Source organism: Eucyclogobius newberryi, unplaced genomic scaffold (genome assembly GCF_026437365.1).
Source record: "Eucyclogobius newberryi isolate DKJ021-1_F unplaced genomic scaffold, fEucNew1.0.hap1 SCAF_121, whole genome shotgun sequence".
NCBI classification, from domain to species: domain Eukaryota; kingdom Metazoa; phylum Chordata; class Actinopteri; order Gobiiformes; family Gobiidae; genus Eucyclogobius; species Eucyclogobius newberryi.
Window position 1 is genome coordinate 142506 of NW_027315748.1, and position 16753 is coordinate 159258.

Consider the following 16753-nt stretch of genomic DNA (forward strand, 5'->3'; position numbering starts at 1 on the left):
CAAAAGGGTTTTGATAGCCCTTTACAGTTAGGATACAAAGGAGAGTAATCTCAAGTGAAATTGTAAACACCCTTCATAGAGTAGAGTAAATATTTGCATTCTCAGACTACATCCACATATTGAGAATGACTCTTGAAGGAGTTGGGAAAAAAAAACAGTGTCCAGATGATGAGCTCATTTATGGTAAAACATGAACATTAGCAGGCGTTTGATATGAAAACACATGCATCTGATAAAAGCCTTAGGCCTAAGGCTTTTCAACAGTGTGGACTCTCATGTGTTTTATTAAGCTGCCTGAGTGGAAAAATGCCTTCTGACAAACATCACAGCTGTAAGGTTTCTCTCCAGTGTGGACTCTCATGTGTGATGTTAAGTTGCCTGACTGGAAAAATGCCTTCTGACAAACATCACAGCTGTAAGGTTTCTCTCCAGTGTGGATTCTCATGTGTGATGTTAAGTTGCTTGAGCTTGAAAATGCCTTCTCACAAACATCACAGCTGTAAGGTTTTTCTCCAGTGTGGATTCTCATGTGTGTTATTAAGCTGCTTGACTGGGAAAATGCCGTCTCACAAACATCACAGCTGTAAGGTTTCTCTCCAGTGTGGATTCTGGTGTGACTTTTGAGAGCGCTTGCTGTAGAAAAACTGTTTCCACACTGGTCACACTCATTTAGTGTTATTCCTGTGTGGGTTGTGTAGTGATTCGAGAGCTCAGGTGATGTTCTAAAAGCCTTTTCACACTGGTCACACTTAAAAGGTTTCTCTCCAGTGTGGACTCTCATGTGTTTTTTTAAGCAGCTTGAGCTTGAAAATGCCTTCTCACAAACATCACAGCTGTAAGGTTTTTCTCCAGTGTGGACTCTCATGTGTGATGTTAAGTGACTTGAGCTTGAAAATGCCTTCTCACAAAAATCACAGCTGTAAGGTTTATCTCCAGTGTGGACTCTCATGTGTTTTATTAAGCTGCTTGAGCTTGAAAATGTCTTCTGACAAACATTACAGCTGTAAGGTTTCTCTCCAGTGTGGACTCTCATGTGTTTTATTAAGCTGCTTGAGCTTGAAAATGTCTTCTGACAAACATCACAGCTGTAAGATTTCTCTCCAGTGTGGATTCTCATGTGTGATGTTAAGCTGCTTGAGCATGAAAATGCCGTCTCACAAACATCACAACTGTAAGGTTTCTCTCCAGTGTGGATTCTCATGTGTGATGTTAAGCTGCTTGAGCATGAAAATGTCTTCTGACAAACATCACAACTGTAAGGTTTCTCTCCAGTGTGGATTCTCATGTGTGATGTTAAGCTGCTTGACTGGGAAAATGCCGTCTCACAAACATCACAACTGTAAGGTTTCTCTCCAGTGTGGACTCTCATGTGTGATGTTAAGTGGCTTGAGCATGAAAATGCCTTCTCACAAACATCACAGCTGTAAGATTTATCTCCAGTGTGGACTCTCATGTGTTTTATTAAGCTGCACAAGTATGAAAATGCCGTCTCACAAACATCACAGCTGTAAGGTTTTTCTCCAGTGTGGACTCTCATGTGTGATGTTAAGTTGCTTGAGCTTGAAAATGTCTTCTGACAAACATCACAGCTGTAAGGTTTCTCTCCAGTGTGGAATCTCATGTGTTTTTTTAAGTAGCTTGAGCTTGAAAATGTCTTCTGACAAACATCACAGCTGTAAGGTTTCTCTCCAGTGTGGATTCTCATGTGTTTTTTTAAGTAGCTTGAGCTTGAAAATGTCTTCTGACAAACATCACAGCTGTAAGGTTTCTCTCCAGTGTGGATTCTCATGTGTTTTTTTAAGTAGCTTGAGCTTGAAAATGTCTTCTCACAAACATCACAGCTGTAAGGTTTCTCTCCAGTGTGGATACTAGTGTGTATTTTGAGAGCTCTTGCTGTAGGAAAACTGTTTCCACACTGGTCACACTCGTATGGTTTTTCTCCTGTGTGAGTTCTGTAGTGTTTCTTGAGCGCAGAAGAACAGCTCCATGTCTTTCCACACTGGTCAAAGGGTGAACCCCATTCTTCTGATGGACTTTTAGATCTGCCATGAACACAGAAAAAGAAGATGTTAAGTAATAATAGGGTTAAATAAATAACTTATACTTTTGTCAATTCCTTATCACCATTGAGAGTGGTGTTGTAATGGAAAAAAATAAGTCATTTTCACAAGCTTCAGTGAGTTATGAAACGAACAGAACTTTACTGTTTCTATAAGAATGTGGACAGTATAACAGGCTCTGGCTTTGGGTGAGGACCGACAGCATCAAACAAGTCTAGCCAGAGCTCTGTCATTCAAACATGTTTACATTCAACATTTAATGAATGTAACACATTGATTTAATTTAACAATTAAATGTGTTTGTGTGAATGAGGGTAAAGTGGGAGAGTCATGTTTGATCCTTTGTATTTCACATTCTGAGTACTTTTTTTTCCAGAGTTTTTTTTGGACTGTAGGCTTTGACAGGACAGTGCAGTGGGAAATGGGAATGAGACTGGGGAACGACATGCAGCAAACAGGTGAAAGCCGGACTCAAACTCATGAGGCCGCAGCCCGCCCCACACGGCAGGCGTCTCTCAATGCTCGGGGTTTGAGAGACTCGACTAAAACCAAAGCACATCATTTTCTTCTTCAAGAGACACACACCAAAAACACTGATGAAAAATGTTGGGGAGACAAAATATATTTTAGTTATGGAACAAATTGGTCAGCAGGAGTCGCAATGCTTCTACACAACATTCCTGGGAAGGTAATTGGCTCTAAAAATGGCAGTTTGGGTCACTTGACTGGGCAACAGTTCACACCTGAGAGAACTTCATAAGAAGAAAAAAATGTGTGTTTCCGGTAACTCGACCTGGATTTCAAAATAATGAAAACCAGACGTTAAACATTTTATTGCATATTTACTGGCCGTATGTTTCGAGAATGTCAAATTGTGAGAGCAAACTCAAAAGCTGCTGGGAAAAAAACATTTGTGGGCATCGTAAGCTATGAAAATCACCACACATTTGATTAGTTTTGTTTTACCCACGGGCGCATCCATGTATGCGCCCGTGGGATTTAATCATATAACTGTTACATGAGCAAACATATTTCACAAACGTGGTGTGAGTACAGCGCCAGATCAACTCGGGGAACTTGCAGCTGTTCACAGCAGCTACAAAAAAGTGTGGTTTGTTGCCGTGAGCAAACCAGCAAGAACTCGTCACAGAGCGGTGTTGTGTTGCCTGTGATAGCAAGTGTGAACACAATGATTGGGAACATTTGTGGAATTATATATATAAATATAAAATAATAATAATAATAATAATAATAATAATAATAATAATAATAATAGAAATCCTGCGCACTGTCTTACTTGCAAATAAAAATGTATTGGTAAAGAGACAACGTTTCGGCAACTGGGCCTTCAAAAAATAGTGATTAATACTATTTTTGACGTATGTGTAATTCATCATGAGGTGTCACTATTTGTCTATCGTTTATCGTTTGGGGTTAAAGGTGCCATAACATGCTTTTTTTCACGTTTCGTAGTCTAGTGTAGTCTAGTGTATAATTGGTAATAATAATTGGTAATAATAAGGGTTGTGCAACAGCCTTAACAGAATAGTTAAGAAATATCACCCAGACCTTGGACCCCCTCACCAACCCGGAAATGCAAACGGCTTGGTTTGATATTCGCCCCCAACCTTGCGAAGAGCGATTTGGCTCCCCCGCCCAACCCGTGACGTAGTCTCAGAGAGCGTGTGTGCCCCGCCCACCCGTGACGTAGCCCCACAGCTGTCTGCTCCGCGCTGCGCAGCTCCGCGCGAATGAGTGAGAATCTATCCATCTATCTATCTATCTATCTATCTATCTATCTATAGAGATAGAGATGGATAAAAAAGTCTTATGTCCATCGCGCTCTTATTTCCTGGTTTTTCGTATCGGATAGAACTTCTCTCCGTTTATTTTCCCGGTTGCTGCATCAAGTGCCACATAAACCTTCACCATTGTGATAAGAGTAAAGAGTGCGATATCATTAATGACGTTTTGGGCCTCTTTGAGCCGTGTTTCCTCGTAAATCGAAGCAGAAAAACTCCGGAATGAGCTTGAAGGGAGACAGCAGCGCGGAGCCGGGGGGAAGGGGGCGGGAGGCGGCAGGCGGGGGGTGAGGGGGGCTAATGACGCGTGCTTGCCCTTATGACGCGGTCTTGCCCCACCGCCCGTCAGTTTGGAGATTTGTGGAAAGGAGATAGTCTGTAATATAGCTAAACACTGCGGGAATCAATCAAAAAAACACTCTGGACAAATATGAAGCACAAATAGCAATGTAAGAAGGTTAAAAGCTCTGAAAAGTCGATTTTGCATGTTATGGGACCTTTAACATCTGTGATTGGCCACTCCTATTTTTTAGGCCACTCCTATTTAAACCTCTGTCCCATCCTCAGTTACCCATTTGCCTGACGAAGGCCCAGTTGCCGAAACGTTGCCTCTTTACCAATACATTTTTATCCGCAAGTAAGACAGTGTGCGGGATTTCTTTCCCTAGTACAGTAACTTTTTTTTTTAAATGCACAAATGCAGGTTGTCGCAGTTTTTATTTTATTTTTTAACACTTTAACAGTGCACCTTTTTTGAGGTAGCTTGAATAAGAAACAATAGTGCAGAATTTGAATTAAATAAAAAAGCAGCTCAACTTAAAATCCCCAGAAGCATGTAAACAAATAAACAAAGTGTATTAAAATTGCAACAGTGTCATAAAGTAAGGCCATAATGTGCTTTTCAGAACTGCACTCTTAATACTCTTGGGCTTAAATAATAAAACGTATGTTTTTCTTGATGAAATCCATCTGTTGTCGAGTCGAGAGTAGGCCAGGGGCCAGTGTTTGAAGCGACCTACACTCATCCTCGCAGTAGCCACGGTGTCTATCACGCCGTGTTGGGAAAGCAAGTTCTGTACGCAGAGATGGCCAGAATGTGCGACGCAGCGCACACTCCGCACTCCCGTCTCACACATAGCTTTCTTCATATTAGCAGCGCTTGTCACGCAAAATTACACCGACCCGTTGCTTGTCGATGCCCCAGTTATTGAGCATTTTTTCCTTAATCTGTTAAGATGCTCTCTGCTGTGTGGTGTCCGCGAAATTCCCTGGACATGCAGATGATTGATCCATGATGCAAGTTAACTGCCGTAAAGTGTGGGCAGTAAAATGTCATGATCCATTCATGTGTTATACGGAGGAGAGAGACTAATAATAAGCTTGAAATGTATAACGCTGATCAAACTAGTAAGAGTAAAATGTATATCCGATCACTGATCGGGATGCAACATCCGATCAGAAAATAATAAACAATGCTTTAGGTTACATCTGTCATGGAAGAGCAAATCCATGGATGTACGCGTTGCACTAAACAAAGACTGCAGCACAACAGAGGAAGTGAGGGCTTATTACTGATGTCATCAATGCAGTTAAGTTGATGAATCATTTACAAGATTTATTCATTTACAGGAACACGAAAGACCCCCGAGGAGACTTCTCTGTCTTTGAAGAAGAAGGATCTGTCCAAGTGCATCGAGAGTGGACTGTCCATTCAGTGTGTCACATGCACTTCTACTGAGACGATACATAGCTTCAGATGACGTCACAACATCCGGGTCACTGCCCCCTCACAAAACCTTGATACCGAGTAAGCTAACTGTCATTCTGATCAATCTCAAAAAGTTGCTCAGTTTTGGGATGTTCAAATCACTGATGCTCCAAATGCTCTGCGTAACCACGTGACACGCGGTAGTTATGGTGTTGTTTCCCCCTCGCAAACTGAATGCCCCCGTTACTAGGTCAAGTGACCCGGATGACGACGTCAGCGTGAAGCTATGTATTGTTGCTGGGACAACGGTAAAAACGTGTATATCTTTCATAAAAAGCAATAAACATGTAAAATAATAGTAGAAACACACTCTCAGTAATTCACTTCACATCCAGCCGAACCGATAAAGAGTTCACTTCATTAGTGTTGTTGTTTTACGTTTGTAGCGTTAGCCGACTAGCGTTAGCCGACTAGCGTTAGCCGACTAGCTAACGTCACAAACAAGTTAAAACTATGGCCTAAACACCGGATATAAGTGAAGGAAACACATTCCTTTACAAATATAATGTCATTCTTCACTTACCTTCGGCTATGTTGAGTTGGAGTCGTTGTAGGTCGCGGGTTTAAGCAGCGAGTCCAGCAGCATGGCAGGCACTAGATCATACACGCCTAACTCACGGAAGTACTTCTTCTTCTTCTTCTAGTATTGTTTATTGGCGGTTGGCACGCAACTAAAGGTGCCACCACCATTACCGCCACCGGCCGGTATGGAGTGTGGGTTGGGAAGGCCCCAACAGTCCTTAAATCCTCCCCATTGATCCTGTTGACTTAAGGTACATAAGGAGTACCTTTACTATAACCTCTTGTGAGATGTTCAGCAATCATTCCTTGATACTAAATCTAATCCCATGTTCACATACTCTCTCTCACAATTTGTCTTTGCTGTTGATATTTCGGGCAATGAATAATGACATGCTCCACTGTCTCTTGGACTCTGCAGCGCTCGCACTCCCCTGTTCAATGTTTCCCTATTATTCTGAGGGTGTCATTCAGCCCTGTGTGTCCCAACCTCAGACACGTCAGAACGTCCTCCTCTCTGCGGCTCTTACTGCTCTACTCTCTTGTTCTCCCCTCTGCTCTCGTTTGTATAATATAGAAAAACCGGCCTTTGAGGCAAGATAAGATAAGATATGCCTTTAATGTCCACACATGGGGAAATGTGGGTGTTACAACACAGTAGATACAGGGGGAAAGGACAGATAACTTATAGGAAGTTAAAAAAAACACTCTTAATAGAAGAACTCTTATAAACAAAAACTCTTATTAACAAAACCTTGTAAACAGGTCCTCTCATATCTTAATAGGGAATGGAGGGCAGAAAAATAAAAATAAAGATAAAATAATAATAATAATAATAATAAATATAGCCGCAAGCGGCAATGATCGGCCCTCGCTACGCCGCCGCCACGCCGCAAGAGGAGGGGGCGCTAACGCGCCCCAATTGTCCTTTTATTACGCCTACTGCTGAATCTGTGACGCTGTCACATCTTCTCCCCTTTGTTTTACCATCAAAAAGCTATTTTATTTTGAATTCTTGGCAAAATGTGCGGCTTTGCCGCACAGACACCGTGACTCTTTGAATAAAAATGTGGATAACTTTTGATGGTCCACCCCTGAAGATGAGTCTCGCCAAATTTCAGGTTAATAGGGCTGACGCCCTAAGAGGAGTTTGTGAAAGTCTAAAGTGTAAACATGTTCTGGCGATTTCCCCATTGGAATAACATGGAAGGTTTCGGTCATCGTTACGGCAACGCCATAACAATTATGACATGGGTCTCATTGACTTTTTTGATGGGGATGCTAAAATTGAGTTGTGTGTCAAATTTCATATAATTTCGCAAAACTAAACATTTAACCTCCATATAAAATCTGTAGGGGGCGCTGTGGCGCCAAATTAATTAATTTCACTTCAAGTAGGTTTAGGGCAAAGAGTTTAACAACTGATTCTAATTTGACGCAATTCGGACTTTATCTGCGCAAACGGCAGAAATGTAAAATTTGGGAGATTTCTGAAATTCTTGCTACAGTTTGCGGCTTCGCCGCACAGAGACCGTGACAGGTATCAATGTAATTTGGATAACTTTTGATGTCCCACTCCTCAGTAGCATTTTCACCAAATTTCAGCTTTTTAGGGCCAACGCCCTGGAAGGAGTTCGTAAAAGTACGACGTTTGGAAAAACTCCGAAGTCATGTTTAGCCATTTTTGAAGCAATATGGCCGACTTTTGGTTGGGCGGACGGCGTTGCCGTAATAATATTTTTTACTTCTCTTGTCACCATCTACCTCTGCGCCAAATTTCATGATTCTACGATCAGATTTTTTTTGGGTCATTTCCCATCTCTCAATGCATTTTTGGTACATTTGGGGGCGCTGACGCGCCAATTTTTTTATTTTAGAAAAGGGAAATAGCCATAATGTAGAGAGGCACGATTTTTAGAGGTGTGCAAATTTTTGTGACTTTTCGTCAATGTTCACTGGGTGAAAAATAGGGGGGTTGGTCCCGAGAATAAGAAGAAGAAGAAGAAGAAGAAGAATATTCCGATGAGAAAACAATGTTTCCCATTTTTCAAATATCATAAACTATACATTTTCGGAAAGCGCTCGCGCTTTCCTACCTCATGGTGTGGGTCCCTGGTCACTGACGGGTACTTTCGACTTTGTGTTTTTGGCCCTCTATACAGTAATAATGTTCAATTTTTGCATTACATGCTTATATGCACGGAACATGCAAGAGATGGGGAACGTATTCGTGAGCTACTTAGCGCAAATGAGTGCTTTATATGTAAAGTGCTCGTTTAGTGCGAACTTTTGCACGGGCTTCGCCCGTTTACAACGGTAATGTTCCATTTTCCTACAACTAATTAGTATGCACGGGGCGTGCATGAGTGGAGGAGTGCGTTAGTGAGTGTTTGGAAGTGGGCGAGCGCTTCGCGCTCGATTTCGTGCGCACTATGTGCGCACTTTCGCAGCCGTGCTTTGCACGGCCTTACGAGACTAATAGGCCTCTCGCCAGCTTGTGGCGCTCGGGCCTAATAATAATAATAATAATAGAAATAAAAGTAGCAGGCATAAGACAAATAATACTAATAATAATGGTAAAGTAAACACTCTTATTTACATCAGTTGTATGCACATGAATGAAATTAATTGCGTGTGAGTATGACAGTAATTGCACATGAATATGACAGTATTGCACATGGTTAAATCAGTATTGCACATGTTCAGGGCTAGCAGTGTTTGTTATACAGTCTGACAGCAGCAGGAAGGAAAGACCTGTGAAACCTCTCCCTCACACAGCGAGGTTGGATCAGTCTCTCTGAAGCTGCTCTCCAGAGCGGACAGAGTGTCCTGCAGGGGGCGACACTCATGGTCCAGCATAGATGTGAATCTAGTCAGGACCCTTGTCCAGCTTCTTCCTCTCCCTCTCTGTGATGCTGCTGCTCCAGCAGGCCACACCTACAGGAGCTGATGCCACCACAGAGTCAGAGAAGGTCTTCAGGAGTGGCCCTGTCACTCCAAAAGACCTGAGTCTCATGAGGTAGAGCCGACTCTGGCTCTTCCTGTACAGTGCGTCTGTGTTATGAGTCCAGTTCAGTTTGTGGTTCAGATGAACACCCAGGTCCTTGTATGAGTCACTCTCTCAATGTCCCGTCCCTGGATGTTCACTGGTGAGGGGGCAGTGGGGTGGCCTCTGTGGAAGTCCACCACCATCTCCTTGGTCTTCCCCGCGTTGATGAGGAGGTGGTTCCGCTGACACCAGCATTAAATCTAGTTCCACTCCCGTCATTCAAACATACAAGACCCTTCATATCCATTAAATCCTCTATCACCAACTCATTCTCATCATTATGCCCACAACGTACTATGAGCATTAAAATCACCACAACATGTAGATTTGCCCTCAAGATGAACCATAAAATCCTGCAGACCCTCCAGTGTTAAACGCTTAAGATGAGATAAGAAATTCCTTTTTTGTCCACAAATGGGGAAATTTTGTTGTTGCAACGCAGGTAGATTCAGAGGAAAAGGATAGATAACTTATAGGAAGTTTAAAAAGCACTCTTAATAGAAGAACTCTCCCCCACACTTCTATCACAATGAATTATAATTCTTTCCCTTTACTTAAAACTCTATACTGATCCCATTCCTGATAAATATTGCACATCCTCCACCATTTCCTCCTTGCCTATCCCTTCGAACACACTCGTACCCTCTAATAACAAAATCTAATGTTGGCTTTAGCCAGGTTTCTTGAACACAAATGACATCCGGTTTCACCTTACTATCTTGTACATATCCTTTAAATTCCTGTCCATTTGCAATGAGACTCCTGGCATTCCACTGCAGTATAATCAGGTCTTCTCACTTGTTTCTCCTCCTGCCTTACTGTTCCCCTCTAACCTTTTGTTCATTAGCTCCCAAGAGATACCTTTAGCACCCAAGAATTTCTCCGCCCCCTCTACTATCATCTTAGCTTTGTCTGGTTTACGTTTGACTTGTTCAGAGCAATTTATCACATAAGACAAAAATACTACCAAGTCATCAACAACAAGTACTATACTTGTTCCTCCTCTTTTTGGAACAACACTGGTGTCAGCAGTGTTTCCTCGTTTCTGTATTTGGACCTTCGTTGCAGCTTCTGCATACGAGATGTTATTCAACATTTTTACCTTTTCAATTTGTACAGCTTTCTTTCTTACCTCACATCCACCAAACGTCGCAGTGTGCTGTCCCCCACAATTACAGCACTTAATCTGAGCATTTTCCTCACATTCTTCAATCTTATGTTCACCTCCACATTTTAAACATTTCTGCTTCCCTCTATACACCGCTGCTATGTGGCCATAAAGCTGACACTTGTAGCACCGGAGTGGAGGAGGGACATATTCTCTTACCAGGAAATTCAAACAGCCGACCTTCACTCTCTCAGGAAGCACATCTTTAAATTCCAATAAAACCGACATGCTCTGAATTCTTTGGCCATCACTCCATCTCATCAATCTCTTAACAGAATCCACCCCTGCACCCAAACTGTTTTTAAACTTATCCAGATCTTCATCCAGGGGGATTCCTGTGACTACTCCACGTGCTCCTTTCCTTTCTCCAACAACCTTAAACTCACTTACAGCCATCTTTCCAATGCTACTAATCTGCATTGCTGAGTTTTTCTGCGCCTCCGAATCACACACAATCAGTAGATTACCATCTCTCAACACTGGCAAATGCTACATCCCCCAATATCTTCTTTATCTCCCTTGACAGCGCCAAGATTCCAATTTTTCCTAACTCACTCTCAGTTTTAAATTGAAGGATTACTTTAGGATTATTCTGCTCTCTCACTACTCTTTTCCGACCCTCCGATCTCCCTTCATCTGGACTGGGCAGAAGAATGAAGCGATACATGAGCATAAGTAACAAACATAGTAGCATAATCAATATACTTCATTCCCCCTGTTGATATCTGAAGGAGATCACAATCAGAACCCATATATAATCAAATAATTCACATAGAATCACTGGTGAGAAAACCGTGCATCAATATAAACATGTCTACTACAGAACTGCAAAACTTTCCCATTGTTCGGCTCACCAGACAACTCTGAAAAATAAAGCACAGCGCAGCACACTAGACAAAGGGAAAGGTTAGAGTAGATAACATTCCTCTTCCTCCGGGAGGACAGCATCTTCCTTTGGCACCAACATATCAACATATACTGACCTCCTCCTGCCTGAGCCACAAAGCCGTCGATCGTTCGTTCCACCAGGTGGGTAAGACACCATGAGGGTCTTGATACAGGGTATGCAGCCATAGCCACACAAGACCAGGATGGCCAGGAAAACGGCGAGGGAGAGTATCACAGACAACATTAACCCTTTCCATTTACCAAAATAATTCATCCATGAATCCCACATGGATGTGTCTACCCCCGAATGCTTTTTCATCTTTCTATTTAGTGTGCGTAATCCGTCAACAACCTGGGTCAAACGGCCCCCTTCGCGTGTGTTATTCGGTATAAAAGTACAACATTGCACCTCCCGTATCATGGCGCAAATCCCGCCTTTCTCTGCCAAGAGCATGTCCAAGGCTATACGATTCTGGAAGGCCATCAGAGAGGTAGCGGCTAGCTGCTCGTGTACAGCAGTGAACCCTTCCTGGGAAAAATTACCCAGTTTCTGAATATTATAATGGATGTAATTCATTCTATCAACGTTTTTATTTATAGTACACCACGGGCAAAAGAATGATTCAAATCCTGCGGCCACTTGATTACTGATTTTATACTCGTCTGGTACACCCCGTGGGACTCCTATGGCATCGACGTAGGTTGGGTCAGCTTCACTCAGCCAGGGAGTGGATTTCCCTACCGATCTCATGGGACGCAGTGGGTTCTCTGCCATCCGGACAGGAGAATCAGCCCACTGCAAAATGTCGTTAGCTGTCATGGGAAACACGACTGCCTGCACAATGAGAGATACTAGGGCACAAGGACCTTCATTCTTGCCGTCTAATGCATGGTGAAGCACTTTGCCTCCGCACCACCAATAGAGATCTGCGCGCGTCAGTAGAACGATATCTCTATGTAAGCTATACATTAGCGCGCAGGTCCCTTCCGGGACGTAGCCAAATTTATTTCCACCTCCGGATTTATTAATACTTCCCCTGCACAGTAAACTCCTAACCGTGGTACAGAGGCTGAGCAGGCATAGTACTCGTTGCAACACGATTTTATTTGGTTACATGAAGCGGAATGCAGGACATACGGATCAGCGGTGGCAGACACGCGCGCGACGAAAAAACATCGAAAAACAGACCCAAAAACAACAAGACACTTCCGGCTACCCACAATGCCACCCTCTCTCTTCAAGGGGCCAGCCAGGCAGGTAACAATGTATTTCCGGCAGACTACGCACCACACAGAGCACTGCTGCCTCTCACTGGTGATAGTCCGTTATGACGCTCTGTACACCTGCTGATGCAAAGAGGGGACAAGCAAAGTCTTCACTGACACAGATTTAAACCCCAGATCAAAGAAGTGGGACAAAAGTGATCTCCTCTGAACTGCAAACCTGTTACACTCCATTAAAACATGGGGGACAGTTTCTTCTTTTCCACAGGTTTCACATTGGCCATTGTGATTTTTTCCAGTCAAGAAGAGGTCCGATGCTAAGCCCCAGTCACAGTCTCGTTATCAGGACAGGTAGTTTATGAATATTCACCTTCAAAAAACAAGGAATTCTTTCAATAGATTCTATAGTCTTTTATAGTAGGTTTAATTTCTAGGTATCAAGCACACCTTGTACTTTTTTCAATTCAACCCTAATTAGATAATAATAATAAAATGTAATAGCTTCTAAATCAGGTAAACTAGAAAGTCAAATCTAAGGTTTTTTTTAGTACTTTTTGTCTCCAGGTATCATACACACTTTTTACTTTTTCAAATTAACCTTTTATAGGTTTTTAATGAATATTCATCTTTAAAAATCTAGGAAGGCGGCAACCCCCGAAGCCGGTGGTGGACGCCGGAAGTACGGGATGGCGTAAGGGATAAGGTTTCTTCTGCTTATGGGACTCCTAAGGCCGTTGACAGGTATCGGCAGGCCAAGCACACCGCTTGTGTCACAGAGGCAAAAACCCGGGGCGCTCCCAGGGAAATTCACTGTCACTGTTGTTTGGTCACAGTCTCAATAATCGTGATCAATCATTAAATCGTGATATTTAATCAAAACGGTAAAATTTGACATCCCTGCTCTAAAACAAATAATTGTTTGAATAATCGTGATTACAGTTATGGTTTTAATAACTGTGATTGTCATATTTTTTTCATTAATTGAGCCTTAACGTTACTTTTCACTTGCAGATTTAATATTGAGACAAACAAAAATCACACCTTTAGCAAAATGGAGAAAGAAATGTGACTATTTTTTGTGTTAAAAGTCAGTCTGCTTTTAATAAGACAAACTCAACTCAAACTGAAATCGTCAGTGTTGAAAGAAAAGCGTTCAATCATCTGTCACGTGGCCCGGCTCGGAAAGTGTTAGAATAATGGGCTCTGGCAACATCCAGACAGTTTTCTTCCTTATACGCTGCAAAACGGAAGCGCTGGGCTGAACGTCTGCTCAGGCGCGTTACATGAGAGACACGCAACTTTGTAACACACAATCAAGACGCCAAACCGTTCTATTCAAACAGGCCTGCGAGACTCATCGACACCACATTCAACAGTCCCTAGTTCAAAGGGCACGTTACAGGTTTTTATTTGGTGTGTCTGTATCTGTTGTACATATGAACCCTAGTTTTACACCGATCGAGCGACTATATGCAAGGAAAAGTACAAACAAATCTATAGTAAATGACAGGAAGTGACATCACATTAGGGTCCAGCCAGAGTAGATGTATAATTTACACAAAACAACTGTTTTTCACCCTATAAATGTTAATTCAACAAAATAAAGGAGCGCTCATATATTTCTATTTGTCGAATCAAAAAGTGGTTGCTGGGTAATTCACTAGTGTGATGTCATAAATTAGAAACAGGAAGTAAAACTATAAACCTAAACCTCTACGGCCAAAACCGTGCAGTAGACACGATTAAAGCGGGCAAAACTATTTAGTATCTTTATGATAAGACTAAGGCAAAAATAGTGACAAAAATCTTTATCTAATTCCTGATAACGATAATCAGACAATATTATTTCAATACAACAGAAATGTGTTTAAATGTGTTAGTTGAGGTTTGAACTTTTTACCATCAACAATAAACTTAATATTCAAATTCAGCCCATCTTAAAAACAACATTGATTTTATATATTTTGCTAACAGAACATGTATTTAACCCAAAGTGGAACGACAACACCACAAGATCACAGGAGTTCACACTATTGCAAATATTTTTTTTTTATTTTTATAGAAAACGACCAGTGTATTTACATGAAAAACAACAGAATGAACCCATAATTCACTCCCAAATCTCACAGTATCTCACTTGTTTATTCTTTTCTGTTGTTGTGAATATTAATCCTTCAAAAGAACCCAAAATGAATTTGACAAAGACACCATTGATCGATTGTTCGACTAAAGGTCTACAGCACAACTCAACAGGACACATTTTGACTTTTTTTTTAATACGCTCTGATTTTGAATACAGCCCAAAATGGGTTTGAATATTGAGCAAATGGTTCATGGTTTTGAACCGTCATCATATTTGCAGTGGTTTTCAAAGCAAAGAGTTCAGTTGGATTTAACCAATTATTCAAAATATTACCTCATGACCATAGGTGAGGGAATGTAGATTGACCGGTAAATTGAGAGCTTTGCCTTTCGACTCAGCTCCTTCTTCACCACAACAGACCGCTGCACCGATCCAACTGTCAATCTAACGTTCCCTCTTCCCTCACTCGTGAACAAGACCCCGAGATACTTGAACTCCTCCACTTGGGGCAAGGACTCCCCACCCACCTGGAAAGGGCAAGACACCTTTTTCCGGTTGAGAACCATGGCCTCGGATTTGGAGCTGATTCTCATCCCAGACGCTTCACACTCGGCTCAAACCGTCCCAGTGCATGTTGCAGGTCCGGGTTTGATGGAGCCATCAGGACAACATCGTCTGCAAACAGCAGAGATGAAATCCTGTGGTCCTCAAACCGAACACCCTCCGACCCCTGACCACAGCCTCCGACCCCTGACTGCGCCTAGAAATTCTGTCCATAAAAACAAAAAACAGAACCTGTGACAAAGGGATGCCCTGGCATCCAACACGCACTGGGAACAGGTCTGACTTACTCCAATGTACACAGCTCCTGCTCCAGTCATACAGGGACCGGACAGCCCTGAGCAAAGGGCCCCGGACCCCGTAGCCCCAGAGCACCCCCCAAAGGACACCCCGAGGGACACGGTTGAAAGCCTTCTCCAGATCCACAAAGCACATGTGGACTGGTTGGGCAAACTCCCATAAACCCTCGACCACCCGATGGAGAGTCTAGAGCTGGTCCAGTGTTCCACGACCGGGACAAAAAACACTCTGCTCCTCCTGAATCTGAGGTTCGACTATCAGTCGTATTCTCCTCTTCAGTACCCTGGAACAGACCTTACTGAGGAGTGTGATCCCTTTGTAGTTGGAACACACCCTCCGGTCCCCTTTCTTGAACGGAGGGATGACCACTCCGGTCTGCCAGTCCAGAGACACTTAGATGTGTCAGCCAAGACAGTCCTACAACATCCAGAAAAATTTTAGGTACTCAGGGCAGATCTCATCCACCCCAGGAGCCCTGCCACCAAGGAGTCTGCCAACAACCTCAATGACTTCAGCTTGGGCGATGGACGAGTCAGCCTCAGAGTCTTCAGTCTGCTTCCTCTTCGGAATATGTGATAGTGGGATTACGGAGGTTCTCAATGTATTCCTTCCACCGTCCTGACAACATCCCCAGTTGAGGTCAGCAGGTCTCCACCCGCACCGTAAACGGTGTTGGTGAGGCGACGGACGGTTTTCCAGAATTTCTTTGGGGGCAACCAGTAGTCCTCCTCCATGATCTCCCCAAACTCCTCTCAGCGACAGCACAAGCTGCGGCTCGTCTGGTCAGCCGATACCTGTCAAAGGCCTCAGGAGTCCTACAAGCCAAAGAGGCCTGATAGGCCTACTTCTTCAGCCTGACAACATCCCTTCCGGTGTCCACCACCGGGTTCGGGCGTTGCCGTACCTGCAGGCACCTGAGACCTTGCGACCACAGCTCTGAGCAGCCGCATCGACGATGGAGGTCACGAAAATGGTCCACTCTGACTCAATGTCCCCAGCCTCCCCCAAGAAATGGGAGAAGCTGTTCCGAAGGTGTGAGTTGAAGACCCTACTGACAGAGGGCTCCGCAAGACGTTCTCAACAGACCCTCACAATGCGCTTTTGTCTGCACAGCTTCCTCCTCCGCCAGCGGATCCAACTCACCACCAGGTGGTGATCAGTTGACAGCTCTGCTCCTCTCTTCACCCGAGTGTCCAAGATACGTGGCCGGAGGTCAGATGACACGACAACGAAGCCGATAATTGATCTCCAGCCTAGGGTGTCCTCATACTTCCCAAATTATTTACCATCCCAGGGGGGAGATAACACATTAAAAAATGGGAGATTGCCCC

At 43.2% G+C, this 16753-nt stretch overlaps 1 pseudogene; it reads right to left on the minus strand.

The window, feature by feature from the left end:
* The window catches only part of LOC140357023 (uncharacterized), a 43705-nt pseudogene extending 42051 nt beyond the window's left edge, over positions 1-1654 (minus strand).
* Between the last annotated feature and the right edge of the window lie 15099 nt (positions 1655-16753).